The sequence below is a fragment of the Dipodomys merriami genome, unplaced genomic scaffold, assembly GCF_024711535.1.
Source record: "Dipodomys merriami isolate MVZ:Mamm:240054 unplaced genomic scaffold, mDipMer1.0.p SCAF_488, whole genome shotgun sequence".
NCBI classification, from domain to species: domain Eukaryota; kingdom Metazoa; phylum Chordata; class Mammalia; order Rodentia; family Heteromyidae; genus Dipodomys; species Dipodomys merriami.
The window spans coordinates 42,872-60,973 of record NW_027206055.1 but is presented as its reverse complement, the minus strand read 5'-3'; the positions used below and the strand labels follow the sequence as shown (position 1 = coordinate 60,973).

At 39.6% G+C, this 18,102-nt stretch overlaps 1 long non-coding RNA gene across 6 annotated transcripts in view; it reads left to right on the top strand.

The window, feature by feature from the left end:
* The window catches only part of LOC138809147 (uncharacterized), a 45,400-nt gene extending 27,795 nt beyond the window's left edge, over positions 1–17,605 (top strand). For 5 of the 6 annotated variants that reach the window (XR_011366711.1, XR_011366715.1, XR_011366714.1 and 2 more), the window contains 2 exons: positions 10,422–10,509; positions 15,199–17,605. This is a non-coding gene — a long non-coding RNA (uncharacterized lncRNA). The remainder of the gene's footprint in view (positions 1–10,421; positions 10,510–15,198) is intronic. The other variant, XR_011366713.1, reaches the window with a different exon arrangement.
* The last annotated feature ends 497 nt before the right edge of the window (positions 17,606–18,102 follow it).

The following is an 18,102-nucleotide window of genomic DNA, read 5'->3' as shown; positions in this document are numbered from 1 at the left end:
GATGTGAAGGCCAGTAATGGTATCGGTGTGATGTGTCCACAGCAGACAGACCAATTCGCAAAAGGCCATCAGAACTGTGGGTATTCCTCAGAGCAAAAAGGAAAAAACAAGCAAAAAAAGAAAAAAGAGGAAAAAAACAGAGAGGAATCCCACCTATCCTGACTTTAAGCCCTTTATCCGAGTCATGACACCATTTATGTTAGATTTTTAAAAAGAGGTAGCTGAGTAAGAACAGCACCACGCACTTGGTATTCAGGTAAGGGGTAGGTTTAGTCATTGTTCTGGCTGGCACCAGGCCATCTTGGCCCTCCACGCGGCTGGGAAAGGCCGGGGAAAGACCTGGGAAAGAGCTGGGAAAGAGAACTGAGAAAGATCGCTGGGAAAGAGAGCTGGAAAAGAGAGAGAGCTGGGAAAGAGAGAGCTGGGAAAGACAGAGAGTTGGGAAAGGGAGAGCTGGGAAAGAGAGAGTTGGAAAAGTACTATGAATTCTTGAATCATTTTTAGGAAGAGGGATTATGGGAAAGTTTGCAGGTATCAGGTCTTTGTTATGGTAGGGGTGAGGTTTCTACACAGCAAACATAGAGCCTCCATGATTTAAGGAGCCTTTCATTGGGTCTGGTACTCTTTAATTCTGTTGAAATACTTTCCCTTTTTCCTCTTGAAAAATAAGTTCCAAAATAGAGTTTATTTTAACTTCCATCACTAAAAGTTCTTCCTTTTACTCTATGGGCAGTTCACACATGACCAAAATATAAACCAGCTGGTTTTACTGCATCATATACCTTTGCTATGTATCAAATTTTTCATCCTAATCCTCAAATCATGTAATAATTTGCCTATTTATGACTGAATTGTAGTTCCTTTATTAATAAAAGCTAATGGGAAAGGATTGTGTATTTAGTTGATGAATAGACCTACATTTTATTTCCCTGAGATACTGTAGCAGAGTATTAAAAGGAATGATATATATATATATATATATATATATATATATATATATATATATATATATATATATATATATATATTGGGGGGGGTCCCATCGAGGGGCCTGAACCTGGGCCTGAGCACTGTCCCTCAGCTCTTCAGCTCAAAGCTAGTGCTCTACCACTTAAGCCACAGCGCCACTTCCAGCTTTTTTATTTTTGCTTATGGGATCCTGAGGAAATCTAACCCAGAGCCTCGGGCATGCAAGGCAAGCGCTCTACCACTGAGCCAACTTCCCAGCCTGGTATGTAATATTTTATTGATAAGTCTATCCCTTAAAATGAATATATTTTGGGGCTGGGAACATGGCTCAGTGGTAGAGCGCTTGCCTTGCATGCCTGAGGCCCTGGGTTTGATTCCTCAGCACCATATAAGCAAAAAGAAAAAAGCCAGAAGTGGCGCGGTAGCTCAAGTGGTAGAGTGCTAGCCTTGAGCTGAAGAGCTGAGGGACAGCGCCTAGGCCCAGAGTTCAGGCCCCACGACGGGACCCCCCTCAAAAAAAGTAATATATTTTAGGATGTCATTATTTTAATGTGAATTATGTAAATGTTGATAATATGCTGTTGGTTATACATTTAGTTTTCAAGAGTTTCACTTAATTGCTTTTTTTGCCCACATATAGTACAAGTCTATTTGCAATTGTTTTTTAATGGCACTAATAGTATAGTTTATATAGAGAAAATAGAGTTATTTTAGGACCCTATGATTGGTTATAGTATTAATAACACAATTAATTTGAAGTATCAATATTTCTCACCAATTACTGACTCTTAATGAGGTTCCGTGTGGAGTTTTGGAGTGCAAATGAGATGGTGGATGTATAGAGTTGTAAGGAAGTGTTTAGGGACCATTAAAAGGCATTGGGTGACCCCAAAGTGTAGGTCCCTGGTCTTCTGTGAGTAACTAGTTCTAGGAAGGTCTCAGGAGAGATCTACATTGCTTGAGACACATTGTGCTCCTGATATGCATACCCCTGGCCCACCTAGATATGTCCTTTCTGGAGGCCTGGCTCTCTTGTGACTTTATCTATGAAGCACCCAGCCCTCATGGGGGATTTGATATTTCAGTAGCTCTTAAAGCCTAGGCAGAATAGAAGACAGAGCTAACCTCTCCCAGTTCCCAGGTCTTGCTTTGAATGGATGGATGGAGAATAGGGGAGATATGAAGCTGTAGGTCAAGCAGGAGTGGCTCAGGTCATGTGCCAGAATCCCAGATGTTCCCTGTAATTGTAGAAGACTCCTATAGCTTCTACAGTGCAGTGCAGGGGAATGAATATTGGCATTGAAGGCAGGGCCAACATCAGGTACCAGATGTGTCTCCTATAAACATGTCCAGGCCTCAGCCTGCATTTCCTCCTCTGAGAAATTGGGATGGTTTTCTTTCCTGATGGTCTTGCTTTGTGTCTATGAGATCCACTTGGAAGTCTTGCTGAGAAGGTGATGCTGTGATTCCCTCATCTGGGCAAGGAAGGCAGGAGGAAGAGAAGAGAGTGTGAGAAACAGAATCCTTCTCTAAGCTTGTCCTAAGGAGGTCTGTCTATGTGGTAGATAGTGCTTCCAATCTGGCTTTGTGTCAGAGCCTCTGCTACCTGCCTCTGGCTTTACTGGATGGCACCCTTGGCTGCAGAGAGTATGGGCTCGGCTTGAATGTTCCTTGTCTCTTGTGTGTTGGTATACTAACCCGGCCTCCTGATTGATGGCTGAGAACCCTATCTCACTTGGGGGTAAACTTATCTCCAGGAAGCTCCAGACCAGTCACCCCTCTGGGCATTTGATTTACTAGGGAACTCAAGCCTGAGCATAGCATGCACACAGCTGCTGCATTAGGGTGCCTGACAATCTCATCAGCCCTTTAGTGCTCATTTGTGCATACTTGTGGATGTGGTGCCTGGAGCCTACAAGTCCAGCTTCCTTGTTACCCTGGAGCATTGAGGACTTCAGAGTGAATACTCAATGAGTACCTAATGGCGCCCAGTACAGAACTGCTCTGTGTACTCACAGTAGTAGACATAGTGCTCAATTACTGTAGGTGATTCATAAGTGAGTTAAGAGGGCACATGGAAGAAGGATTGGTTAGCTTGAGTTCATACCAAAAATAGATGAGAAATATTTAGGTCTTCACAGGAAGGTGATATTGGTTCTGAATATTGGGGGATGAGATCTTCTTTGGTGGTCTCTGGGAAGAGTCTGAGGCCCTGGCAAGCTGTGCACTATTCTATTTGGTTCCTTGGTGCCAAATTGCCTGTCTAATACTAAATGGTTCCTGTTAGCCCCAATCAGATCCTATTACACTAGTGCAATTTGAGTTCCAGCATCAAAAGCTCCTTGTTCAGTTAGCCGAGCTCTTTGAGTTAGTTACTAAATCTGTCTTTTGTGTGAAGCATGCATGCTTGTCTTGGAAGAACGTGCTGAAACATCAAATTATTTATGAAGCCTGTTTTCTTTGCTTACTCATAAAGGGATAAATAGCAGTTTTGGAGCCACAGTATTGGGCGGAAAGGAGGAACAATGGCTCATTGTCTTCTCTAGTTCTGAAGGATCATGGTTCCCATGGGGCTCTAAAACAGAGCTAGCTGTGGGTGTGATGGGTTTAATCAAAACTGCTACAAAGACTTTACAAATAGGGCACAAACTCTTGAGAGTGTTTGCATAGATATGAGTCTTTTTTGTATTCATATAAGTAAAACAGTAGTACATTCCTCAGAATAAATACAATTTGTGCATTGTAGAAAATGTGTGTAATAGAGATAAAGCATGATGAAAAACTAATTCCATATCTCAGCAGAAAGGATGGAACACTACCAACACCTTAATGTACAATGTTTTAAATGTCTCTAAGCATGTGTGTCTATCTTACCTTTAGCATATACCTACTAACACCTTTAAAAGAAGGGCATTAAAAGTGTATTTTCTTTTTATTTTCATCACAGCCACGGTCTCTCTCTGGTTCACCAGGTTTCCCATTGACTTGACAACTCTCCCAGAGTCTTAGCTGATCTGTTGTCATCACCTTCCCAATAAGAAATATTCTTAGCCTTATTAAGAGCACAAAACTTGTGGGGGTGAGGTTATCACAGGAGTTACAGCTCTGTGGCCCTTAGAGTAGGGTTTCTAAGTAGTCCCAGGACAGGAGATGGAATGGCTCTGTCACTTAGGAAATACCAGGTTTCTCTGAGTCCTTGGTGGAATGGTATTGGATAGGCCCCTTTATGGCTTGCCCTAAGTTTTTAGGACAGTCAGGACTGAGTTGTGCTATGTCTCCAGCTCTGTCACTTGTCACTTTGTGGGTCATTGAAGATGCTTTTCACTGCTTGCAGATGGCTCCAGTGATGTTTATAGAAACAGTTTCATCAGAACATGCAGTATTTGGGAAATAGCATGGGAAATGCTTGGCTCTGTGGACCTTCTTGTCAGTGTGGGGAAGTAAAAGTACACAACAAGGGACCAGAAAAAACTGTGTCTTCTCCTGATTTTAAGAAAACCTAGAGCCGGGCGCTGGTGGCTCACGCCTGTAATCCTAGCTACTCAGGAGGCTGAGATCTGAGGATCGCAGTTCAAAGCTAGCCCGGGCAGGAGAGACTGCGAGACTCCTATCTCCAATAAAACCACCAGAAAACCGGAAGTGGCGCTGTAGCTCAAGTGGTAGAGCGCTCGCCTTGAGCTGAAGAGCTGAGGGACAGCGCCCAGGCCCGAGTTCAAGCCCCACGACCGACCAAAAAAAAAAAAAGAAAACCTAGAGTTTTTTTTCTCTTTGCCTCTCATAATGAGTGTCAAAAAGTTCCAACTTGTTCCTGCTACAAAAGAATACTTGCTCAGTGTCCAGGTTCTCACATCCAGCCACTCCAGAAGGGGGAGATGAGTGTGTTCTTGAAGTCTGCCCAGGACTCCATTCTTAGTGGGAGTCCAAGACCCAGGTACCACCTGTTCATCTTGACAAGTTAAAGGCATGAGAGTCTGTGGCTCACCTCACCTCTCCCTTGAAGGATTTGAGCAGGAAATGTGAGGCTCAGCTAGTTTGCCAATAACTGGCATATACCCAGTGTCATAAAAAGGAACAGGATTTTCCCTGTGTCCTTTTACTTCTCTGATAGAAAAGAAGTAATGATTAATTTGTTTAATGTTGGTGATATTCAGCTATTGTGATACCAAGTGGTATATCTTTGAAGTTTGAGTCTGAAATGTTCCTTAAAGGCCCATGTGTTATAGACTTTGTGGCCACCCCATGATGAAGCTGGCAGAACATTCAGCTGTGTGCAGTGATCACCTCATAATTTTGTATTGTGCCTGTCATCCCATTAATTGGGAAGCATATTAAGATTATAGGGAGGCACGAGTCAAGTGTTAGAGTGGCCTTCCAGCAATCATAGAGCTCTGAGTTCAATCCCTAGGACTGCAAGCAACCATTCAGAAACACACCCCATGCTATGGTAGAGTCAACCTTTTTATTCCACAGCTGAGGTGACCAGCTCCCAGTCTTGTCTACCTTCCTTCCTCCCTCCCTCCCTCTTTCCCCTTCCCTCCCTACCTCTCTTTCTTTCATTGCTTCCTTCCTCTCTCTCTTTCTCTCTCTCCCTATCTTCTTCCTTCCTTCCTTTCTTTCTTGTTTTTGATCTTATAGAAACTCTTGCCTTGTAATCTGTGTTTACTTCACGTTTGTCTTCTGAGTGTGAAGATAGTTTTTCTCCCAAATGCTACAGCAGGTAATCATTTAATATTTTATGTGTTTCCCATCTGCATATTTGTTTGCTTGTTTATCTTGTTTAGGTTTGAACTCAAGACTAGTTTGCCGGGCACATGCTCACACAGCCACTGGAGACACATCTCTACTCCTTTTTAGCTTCAGTTATATTTTATATAGGACCTCCTGTTTTTTGTCTTAACTAGGCAGAACCAACATCCTCCTGTCCACAGCTTCCTGGGATTTGAGATGGGATACATGCACAATCATACCCAGTTTATTGAGATGATGTTTCAATTTTTTGTGCAAGATGGCCTCCAACTTTGATCATCTTGATCTCCACCTTCTGAGTAGCTGGGATTTGGGGGGACAGACGTGCACCATCCCATCCTTGGCCTTGAAAAACTTCTTCATTTTTTGTGGTCATTGTCTGTTTCTGTGGGCATTTTCCCCCACCGTGCCTATTTCTTAATGAACAGAAATGTTATTCATTTTGTTCTCTGGTTAGGTTCATGTAAGATGTCAGCAGACTTTTTTGTGTGTGGAAGCCTTGGCGTAGAACTTAGGACCTGAGTACTGTCCCTGAACGTTTTTGTTCTAGGCTAGTACTCTACCACTTGAACCATACCCCCACTTAAGGATTATTGGTGGTTAATTGAAGATAAGATTCTCATGGACTTTTTTTGTCAATGCTAGCTTTGAACCATGATCCTCACGTTTCAGCCACCTGAGTAACTAGGATTATATGCATGAACCATCAGTGTCCAGGTGTCAGCAGACATTTTTAAGGGGGAATGAACAAACGGGTAGTATTTCATTTTCACCTGTCTATAGGTGTTTAATATTGGTCTGATTTTTTTTTTTTTGCTTAGCTTTTCCTTGGGTGGAGTTAAAAGTTTCTGCTTTTCAACAAAGGATATTAATGTCTACTGAAGGAATAAGAGCTATATCTTAGAGAAACCATCCATATTCTTTTTGAATAAATGTTTATCTATGACAATCTGGGTATGCATATTTCCTGGCAGGTTTTAGAAGCCCAGAATCTTCAGCATTTCAGCTTCCCACAGACTCTTAATTATTTCATTCAGGTCTCCTGTTTCTAGGATTTCTAAAATTTTGAATTCTCTCCTTTATTAGAAATTACAAAATAGGTAATTCTGTTATGCATTTCCTTTGATTTTACTGGGACTTTAGAGTGGTCTTCGATAAATCACTTTCTGTGATCTAACAACATACTTCTGGTGATAAGCTGAAAGTATTACATTCATTTTTCCTAAAGATCTCATTCTTCTCTGTTCAAATTGTTGTCAGTCACTGATCAATGTTGCATATAAATTGAGGTCTCAAAAGCAAAATAATCCATAGCCTTCAAAATGGATACAGTCCCGTAATTATGAAGGAACAACTATTTTCAGAGACCTCTTGTTATTAGAGATGTGCCTTATAAACCTACTGAGGGAATCTTTGGAGTGAATTTTGTAAGTTTCCTAAGGGCAGGATCATGTTCATACAATTCTGAGCACTTTCTGAGTGTTTTGTTATGTTGGCTTTTTGTCTTTCTTCTCTCAATGTCAAGTCTTAGCATGTAAGTACTCAGTAGTAGAGTTAATCAGGAGTACAGCAGACTTGGTTTACAAAGAGGTGACTCCCAGTCACTTGTTTGTACAACTTCCTTCTCATTGGACCCTCTACGGGCTCTTATTAAGACCTTCAATATTGGGAAAAGGGAGGAGGACTGAAAGGGGATAGGCTTGACTCAATTGTCAATAGGTGAGGACTTTTTATTGAGGAACACCGAGGGGCACAGACCTTCCTACAGTTTGGAGGTTGTGTTTAGGAGCTGGGCTATTCATCTGAGCAAGGAGGAAGAGATGAATGAAAGGGCCTAGTCTAGTGAATTGTGCCTTTCAAATGAGCTCACATGGGATGTTCACAGCTGGGTTCAGGCACATCAAACAAACATACCTGGGAATTTGTCTGGCATCTGTATGGACCTGGGACAATAGGGTGGGAGTCAATCCTTCACTCTACATCTGATACTGTTGCCTTTAGTAGTCCTGTGACAGAACACCTTTTGACACCTGAATTCTTTCCTGTTCTACTCACATTTTCTGTCTTATTGCTTAAAGACAAGCTATAAAATACTATTTCCTACTCCTGTGATTATTGAGCTTATGAATTGTCAATGAGCCCTTATACACACGGGATGAAGTAACTTTCTTCCCTGTGGCTTCTGGGCCCTGTTTGGCTAAGGTTAGCCTTTACATACACACACTCTCACACACACACACACACACACTCACACACGCATGCACGCACACACGCACACACACACACACACACACACACACACACACATGCACACATCTTCAGACTCTCATTGTTTCTAGGCTTTCTCCACGGTATTCATTGTCCCAATCAGAATTACTTAAATACTGAAAATTGGACCCTATTAATAATTATTCTGGGACAATGGCACAAGTTGGTTGGACTCAGAGAACAGGAACACATGATCATTTTAGGTATATCTCACTCTTGTTCCCTTTTCCCCTTGATCTCCATTCTTTTCTATTTAGTTCAGCTCAAGACTCTCTTGTCCTTAGTGGTTTATTGCTAGGAAGCTTCTCTGAATGAAGTCTGAGTTTACTAGGTCAAAATGATGAGGCTCCATGTCAGAAGCCATTTTGTTCTTCAGCTCAGTGTTTAACTACTGGGGTAACATTTTGGAGTGTGGGTTCTATAGCAGGCTGTGTCCTGGCTATTAGTAGCAAGAACTAGACCACAGAGGGCTCAATGTCACTAAATTGTCTGTGTTTGTTGTACATATATGTCTTACATTTGCCATTCTTTTTGGCTTTTCAAGTCCCCTATTCTTAGAGAAGATCAACATTTTAAAGCAGTACCTATTTAAGATAAAAGCCATTTTATTAATGTTAATGATTAGCATATCTAGTCACTTAGCTACCTTCTTATATCTTTTACAAAAAACTGTTGAAGCTTCACACTTCTTGTTTAAACTTGTGTAAAGAGATTAAAGGATCAATATTAATACCTTAAGAAGTATTTGATAAAATAGTATCCATGTGTTAGTCCTTATGTTCTGTTTCAAATAGTGAAATTTAATTCTTGACCAATAATGCTATATATCAAGTTGTATAACACTCTCAAAGAAGCTCAGCACTTATATAAGGAATCTACTCTCAAACATGGATTTTTAAATTCTTTGTTTTATATTTCTAGATCTATGTTTTCATTGCTTATACCAATACCAGTTAAGTATGTTTTATGGTCATTCTTTTAACTCATGGTTTTGCATTTTGCTCTCTGGAAAGTGTTTGATGATAAAGATACACTTTAATTTTAACATCAACAAATCTGTGCCTGTTTCATTTTCTACACAATTGAAATGTCAGGTAAAGGCTTTTCAGGAAGGGATCATTTAGACTCTTGCCTGGCAAAGATATCAGCAGTGACAGTGGGCAGTGTTCCTAATGATGGCTACCATGGCAGATGTGGGTGGCAGCTCCAGCTGAGGTGTCTGCCCCTGGCACTGTGCAATCGGTAGCTTCTTGACACCAGTTCTGCAGATGTGGAGACTCATTCTTGGTGTTGTGCCTCTGCACCAAGAATATTCTTGGTGTGTTCTCTGGCTTTCCTGGATGTTTAGAGATGTTTACATACATATTATAAAAAAAAATTTAGCCTAGCAGAAGTAGAGAAAAATTATATAAGGAATATTTACCTATCAGCAGGCACATTTAAAAATTGTGCAAATTTTATTGTTTTCTTTCTTATCCACTTTACTGTTGCTATTAAAGAATTTAATTAAATTTAATTAAAGAATTCACTCCTAACACTTCAGTATAAGTCTCCAAGAAATAAGGACGTTTTCTTTATAACTTTACTATTCTTCATCTTTTCTATTAAGTTAATAGCAGTTCTTTAATATTGTCATTTAAGCCTGTATTTCCTCGATTTTCTAAAAAAAAAAAACAAACAAACAAACCTCTGCCTTTTTGTGTGTGTGATATTGGAGACAGAACTCAGGGCCTTGTGCTCCTAGTGTTCCTCCACTTGAGTAATTCCTCCAAATGTGCTCATTTCTCAGCTGAGGTCTTGCAAACATTTCTGCCTAGGCTGGTCCCAAACATGTGGTTTGCACAGGAAGTAGAAATAGCCATGAGGAAAGACACATGTGGATGTGTAGTTGTATATATAGCTATTGAAGGTAAAATATTCTTACACAGAGGCATCCCCCTCTAAAGTCTAATCACCCAATGTAGACTTGTACATGGTATTTGTAAGCAAGTTTAGATGGGGAGAGAGATAATGGTATGGAATAAATTTCTAGGAAGAAGTAATTCTGCAAAGGGCATGTTCAGGGAAGTGAACAACCTAAGAAAATTAGAGATTTGTGACAGTTTCTCAGCAATTGCAGACTGTGAAGGAAATGGCCCAGCAAGGTAAGTGTGTTTACAGAAGCTATAGGCCAAGCTACTTTGAACAATGACTGGTTTGGTTTGTCACCAGAATGTTCCTGCAGGGGTAAGAGTACTGGCTTATTTCAGATTGCTCAGCCTCAGGTCAGCCATGCTAGGCTCCTTGCTATGAGTATACTTGTTTCATTGTGTGCCATAAGAAAAACACTTTCTTTGATGCTTATCATGATCAGGACAATTGTGAGGGCCATAAGGTTTCAGACTATGACAATAAATGTATTCATTCATTCATTCATTCATTCATTTTTGATGTTTCAGTGTTGTTCTGCCATAGGTCTTGCTGTGCCAGCCACAGTTGAGTCATACCTCCAAGCTTCCTACCAACACCTGAATGAAAGTATTATAGGTGTGTATCCATCTGTTTATTTTATCTTCTATGTTGTATGGTTTCCAACTTTGAATTGATTATTCAAAGAAACCGCCAAGACTGTATAATAAAAGAAAATAATTTCTTTGGATGCTTGTATATGAGAGGAACAGTCAGCAGCTATGTAAAAGAGCCTTGTGTCCTGAGATGGGTTGCATAGTGTTTATGACTTTGAAGTTATGCCTGTGTGTCCCTGTTTGTATGTCCTGAGGTTTGAACTGAGGTCCAAGGTGCTGTCCTGAATTTTCTTTTCAAAACTAGTTCTCCATTACTATAATCTTGCATTTGAAAATTAATGTTTGTTTGTCATAGGGCTTGAACTCTGGGTTGACATTGTCCCTCAGTTCTTCAGCTCAAAATTAGCATTCTGTCCCTTGAGCCACAGCACCTGTTTTCTGGTGGTTTAATGGAGATAAGAGTCACACGGACTTTCCTGCACAGACTGGCTTTGAACCGTGATCCTCAGTTCTCAGCCTTCTGAGTAGCTAGGATTACAGGCATGAGCCACTGGCATCCAGCTGGAAATTACTGGGGTTTTTAAACATAGCAAATATTATTGACAAGTAAACAACTGTGGCCTCATCAGAAAGAAGCCCCTTTGCTTTCCACCATTGTCCCATTCCTATAATCTTACCTCAGAAGGATGAGAACGGGAGAATCATGGTTTGAAGAAACTCCTAAAAACAAGTCCACAAAACTCCATCTGTAGTTAACTAATCAAAGTACAGAATGGAGGCCTGATTCAGTTGGAAGAGTGTCAGCTGTGAGCAAGCAAACAAATCCTAAAGAACATGAGTTCATGTTCTTAGTTTAAGTGGTTGCAAAATATGTAGATGACATCCAGGCAGACAGTCAAATAAATAGAAGATGATAGATCACACTTTCTTGTTGCAAGTTGATCCCACAAGGTAAAACAGCTCATAATACTGGATAAAATATAACTTTTAAATTATGAATTGGATTTGAGATGATACCCAATGCATACAATTCTTGCAGCTCCAAAAATAGCTCTTTGCACCCCCACAAATACCAGTTTTTGAAATCAGAGCCTTGCCCTTTCTTGCCTTTTGCTTCCTCATCTAGCCGAGCTCTCTCTCTCTCTCTCTCTCTCTCTCTCTCTCTCTCTCTCTCTCTCTCTCTCTCTCTCTCTCTCTCTCTCTCTCTCTCTCTCTCTCTCTCTCTCTCTCTCTCTCTCATATAACTCTCATTCCATGAGATTCAATTCCCTTGTCTTCCAAAAAATTCAGCAATTTTCATTGTTCTGTTTCCATACATGAAAATAAGTTACATCAAGACTTAAAACCTTTAGCTTTGGGATATACCACTTGGGGTAGCTGGTGGCATACTCATCATTAGACATTTCCAGTCCTGAGAATGGTTGTTACATCTATTGGGAAAGCAGAGGAGGAGCACTGGAGGGCTGCTTAAGCATCTTGAAGACCAAAGAGTACCAGATGGTTAGAGGAAGCCTTGGTTCTCCATCAGGTACCGGAAGAGGGGTGCAGAAAAGTTCTGGTAACTGTTGATTTTGCTATTACCTGTCACAGAAACAGTACTCCAATTTTGATTCAGGTGACCACCCACAAATACACCATTGGTGTATTTTCCAGGCATGAAGTATAAAGCCAGCAAAGCATGAAATCCCTTGTAATGACTAATTTAACAAGAGTCCATGACTTTTTGAGAAGATTGGACCTGGGGCCTAAACCCAGGATATAGAGTGAAGGGAACAGAAAGGCACTGGGCAGAGCAGAGTGCCTGTGGCATCCCAAAATGGTTGATTAGAGTAACAGCAATTATTGTGCACTTCAGTCTAGTCTACATAGGTGGGTTTCAATACTGTAGTTGGATCCACTTACAACGAATGGGACAATGGTTGGAGGCAAAGGGGCTTCTTCCCAATGGGGCCACATTTGTTCATGATATTTGTCAAGAATAGTTTTGCCATTTTTTAAAGCAGTAATTTTCAGCTGGGTGCTAGTGGCTCATGCCTGTAATCTTAGCTACTCAGGAGGCTGAGAACTGAGGATCATGGTTCAAAGCCAGGGTGGGCAGGAAAGATCATAAGATTTTTAAGACTTTTTTATGTATCTAATCAAGCCTATTTCCTATTTCACCCTGACAAAAGCAATGTGAAATGTGTAAAAAATATCAGGTTCAAACAAAAATCAATCCAGCAAGATACATTTGCAGTTTTAAAAGTTACAAGAAAAGTAGTGCCTTGTGGTAAAGTTTCTTACTCAACAATTTCAAATGTCTCAGTGTCTGTGTATAAAAAGATTATGGCAAGGCACGAGTGGCTCATGTCTTTAATCTTAACTATGAAGGAGGCTATGATCAGAGGATTTAGATTCAGTCAGCCTGGAAAGGAAAATCTGAGAATCTTTTCTACAGTTAACCAGCAAAAAGCCAGAAGTGGAGATGTGGCTCAAGTGGGTAGAGTGCCAATCTTGAGGGAAAAAGTCAATAGATAACCTTAGGCCTTGTGTTTTTGCATTCGAGTCTCTGTACACACACACACACACACACACACATTATGGAAATTTGGCAGTGTGTAAAAATGTGAAAGGAAAATAATTTTCAGAAATTCACATATATGTTTTCAAGATGACTTACTTTCCTCTTGATGAAAGAAATAGCAATATGATTATGCCCATTTTAAATGTCTCTGGATTTAGTTAGCATAGTCCTTTAATAGTTCAGGAGTTTATCACTAGGCTTAATATAAGAACTCCTGTCTTTATAGAATTAAAATAATTTTCTTTATATTGTCAAGTGTGCTGGACATTACAAACAATTCTATACCATTTTAATAGATTTTTTTTTTTGCATTTTGTAAACTGAATATGTCTTTTCTTTTGAATGACTCATGAGAAAGAGGTGGTGCCTCTTTGAATTTGCTTCTTTCAATATTGAACTCGGACATAGCTAAGCATTTCCAATCTCTCTTCTAAAACTCACCTTAAGACTCACCTTTGAAAATTAATTAACTTTAAGATTTCTTGCCATTTAAGTTGCAGACTTTGATTCTGCAAATCTCAGGTGTCAGCTCTTGCAGTGTCATGTAGTTCTTGTGAGACTGTTTATTTTCCTGGTGTGTATAATTTGTCAGATGTACTCAGCTTACAGTCCCATTATAAGTTTCAAATACATAGAAAATAAATCTGACGTTAATATTCTGATAAAACATTTAGCTCCTTCATGTACACGTTCTATATCCATGAATTCAACTCACTTTTGATCACAATGATTTAAGAGAGTGATTTGATCTGTCAGGAAACTGTACATGCATTTCTTTTTCTCAGGGTTTCCTAAACAATAAAAATACTACTTGTGAAGCATTTATATAATATGGAGCATTTTAACTTCTTTAGATATGGGAGGATATGGGTGGGTTCTGAATTGATAATCTGTGTATTTTGGCACTTTTAAAATATAAAAAAAGAAAGGAAGAGTGGGGTGGAAGGAGAGGAGGCCCATCTTGGAGCCAGTTACTAGATACAAGGTCAACCAAAGGAGATCACCTGCTTTCTTGAGGTGGGCTGGGTCTGTAGGGTTTGTCCATTACACAATGGAGGCTTCTCTGCTTCAGAATTCCAGGAATTCCATTGGATGACCACCTGGAAGCAGGAAGTATGGGTTCCTCAGGGCATTCCACTTAGGCTGTCCTGAATAATCCTGTCCAATTCAGGAAGAATCACAAAATGAGTGTGTTGTGTTCAAATAATTTTGGGAAGCGTCGGGTTAAGCAGGAGTAAGTGCTTCCTCAATGTCAAACACTTCAAAATGTTAACATGCTGATTTTTGTCATGAAGCTAAAACATAACCTCTTTGCCAGGCAGAGGCTTCAAAGCTATACATGCCCATTGGTGGTTTGCCAGAAGGAACTTGACTGCCCTCTAGCGTTGCTGCTGAGAATTATCCATACAGGAATTACCTTTCATACAGAAATTACCTGTATGAAAGGTAATAGCCAGAGGGCAAGGGGGTGGGGATGGCGGCGTGGGAAAAAAGTCCAGTCTTTATTCTTTTCCTGGGCATGTGGTCAAGCCTGACACTTGCTCCAGTTCCAGAGCAGGTTTGAATGCAAGAATCACTACCTAATTCCTGAAAAGTAGGAGTTGGTGGGAGGAGAAACACAGTGGAAAAGGGCATCATATTTAGTCTACACCTTGATTTATACCTGCATTAAGCACCAGCTGCATCCCTTACAGCTGCACCCTTCTTTCCACTCCTTTGCTTAGATTGGCATTGGTTGACAAGGTGGTATAATAGTTGAGGATCCAGCCTCTGGGCTTGAAAACTGGCCCTACTGTTTATTATTCTGTGTGCATAGAGGAGGTTCCTTGGCTTCTCAATGATTTGTAAAATGAAATCAGCTCTCATCAAGCTGCTGCACACATGAAATGCACTAACGGTTTTTCCATTTGAATGAAGCCACTCAGCAAAATTCCTCATATATATATATCTTATATATATTTATAGATATAGTATGTATTACATACATTATGTATGATATACACATATTATAAATAGTACAAAACACGTACGTAATCACAACAAGAACAGCCAAGGCACAGCTTCTCCCCCAAAAAATGTATAAGAAGGCAGGGACAGACAAACACCTCTCAGTCCTAACTCACAATTTTAATGGTTTTAACTCTCCAGTTAAGCATCATAGATTGTCCAGTTGGATCAAAAAGCAAGATCCTTCTATCTGCTTTCTTCAAAAGACACAACTTACCCACAAAAATGAACATTCTGAAAGTGAAAGGCTGGAATAAAATATATCAAGCAAATGGCCGCCATAAAGAGATGGGAGTTACTATACTAATGTCAGATAAAATAGACTTTAAATTAAAATCAATGAGAACTGACAAAGAAGGTCACTGCATTCTAATTAAGGGAACTCTCCTTCAGGTGGATATTATGATTTAAAACATCTACTCACCAAATAATGGAGCACCAGAAGAAGTGCTACTTTCTCTCAAATCTCACATAGATCCAAAGACATTAATTGTGGGGGACTTTAATACACTACTATCCCCACTAAATAGATCCACCCAGCAAAAAGTCACCAGAGAAACTTCGGATCTTAAAATTTGCATAGATCAACTAGTCTTAACCAACATCTACCGAATATTTGACCCAGCCCCATCAGATTACACCTTTTTCTCAGTAGCACATGGAACATTCTCCAAATTAGACCATATTCTAGGCCACAAAGAAAATCTGTCTAAATTCAGAAACATTGAAATTATACCCTGCATTCTCTCAGACCAGAAGGGAAAAAAATTAGAATTCAATACCAAAAGCCACCAAAGTAAATACTGTAACACATAGAGGCTGAACAACACAATTTTGAACCACCAGTGGGTCATGGAAGATATTAGAAAGGAAAATCAAATGTTCATGATATTCAACAAAAATGTTCACACAAATTACCAGCTCCTCTAGGACACAGCAAAGGCAGTACTCACAGGCAAGTTTATAGCTCTGAGTTTGCACATTATCAAATTGGAAAGATCTGAAACCAACAATTTAATGAGGCAACTAAAGCTTTTTGAAAAAAAGAACAACAAGCCAAACCCCAATCCAGTAGATGGAAGCAAATAAAATTAAATCCGAATTAAATGAATTAGAGTCCAAAAAAAAAAAACTATAGAAAGAATTAACAAAACAAAGAGATGGCTCTTCAAAAAAATAAAATTGACAGACCCTTAACAAATCCTATGGAATGGAAAAAAGAGAACACACCCACATAAACAAACTCAAGAGAGTACAATGGAAATATAACTACAGAAACAACCAAGATTCATAATATATAAGGGGATACTTCTCAAACCTTTATACTAATAAGTTTGAGAATCTAAAAGATACGGACTAGTTTCTAGCAAATATTGACATGCCCAAACTTAACCAAGATGATTTAAAACCACAGACCCATATGAAGCATCGAAATAGAGCAGCAATAAGAGACCTCCCACCCAAGAAAAGTCCAGGACTGGATGGATTTACAGCTCAATTCTACAAGGCCTTCAAAGCAAAACTCACACCAATACTTCTCCATCTCTTTAATGAAATGCAGAGCAAAAATTCACTATCACACTCTTTTTATGAAACCAGCATAACCCTCATCCCCAAACCAGGCAGGGACTCATCAAAAAAGAGAATTATAGACCTATTTTTTGATGATTATTGACAGAAAACTTCTCAACAAAATGTTGGCCAATCGACTTCAACAAGTCATGAAAAGAATCATACACCATTATCAAACAGGATTCATTTCAGGGATGCAAAGCTGGTTCAATATATGCAAAACAATATAATTCATCACATTAACAAGAGCAAGGATGAGAACAACATAGTTATCTCAATAGATGCAAAAAAAGAAACATTTGACAAGATCCAACAGCCCTTTATGATGAAGGCTTTCGAAAACTAGGAATCCATGGAACATTCATCAATATAATAAAGGCTATATATGACAAACCTGCAGCCAGCATTATACTTAATGGTGAAAAGTTAAAGCCATTTCCTCTAAATTCAGGAATGAGACAAGGGTGTCCACTCTCCCCACTCCTCTTTAAACTAGTATTAGAATGCCTAGCTACAGCAGTAAGAGAAGAGCACAGCTGAAATTAGGAAAGCACCCCCTTTTGTAATAGTTCCACAAAAAATAAAATACTAGGAGTGAACTTAACAAAAGAGTCACCTTCACAGGAACTCTATGACAAAATCTTTAAAACCTGAGAAAGGAAATTAAAGCAGAACTAAGCAAAGGGAAAAACCTCCCATGCTCCTGGATTGGGAGGATTAACATCGTGAAAATGACAATACTGTCAAAGGCTAAGTATAAATTAAATGAGATACCTATGAATATTCCAACCTCATTCTCCAATGAAATAGAACAGGCAATCCAAAAATTCATATGGAACAATAAAAGACCCCGATGTCAGTATAATTTGTGGAGGGGAAGGGGAAAAACAAGTCATTTAAATAAGGATACAGGTGGACCCGTTGCAACAATGAGAAGTACACATTCTCATGTCGAAAACGAACTTTACAACTTTGGTGGGGGGGGAGGTTTGGGTGGGGGGGGCGGGGGAGGCTGGGAAGGGATAGGAAGGGTTAAAAAAAGGAGGAGGCTACAACGCTTGATAAGAAATGTACTCACTATCTTGCCCATGTAATGGTAATCCCTCTGTACAGTATTTTCACAATAAAAAAATAAAAATATAAAAAAAGAATAAAAGACCCCGAATAGCAAAAAAAAAATCCTGAGTAGAAAGAGCAGTGCTGGAGAAAGATCAATACCAAAATTCAAACTCAACTACCATAGAAAACTCTCCTCTACTCAAACTCTACTCTACTCAAATTCTACTCTACCATAGAAATTCAAACAGCTTGTACTGGCACAAGAACCGACCTGAGGACCAATGGAATAGGACTGAAGACCCAGAAATGATCCCACCGACCTATAGCCACCTAATTTTCAGTAATTGAGCTAAAGAACTATATTGGAAAAAAGATAACCTTCTCAGTAAATGGTGTTTGCAAAATTGGTTAAAC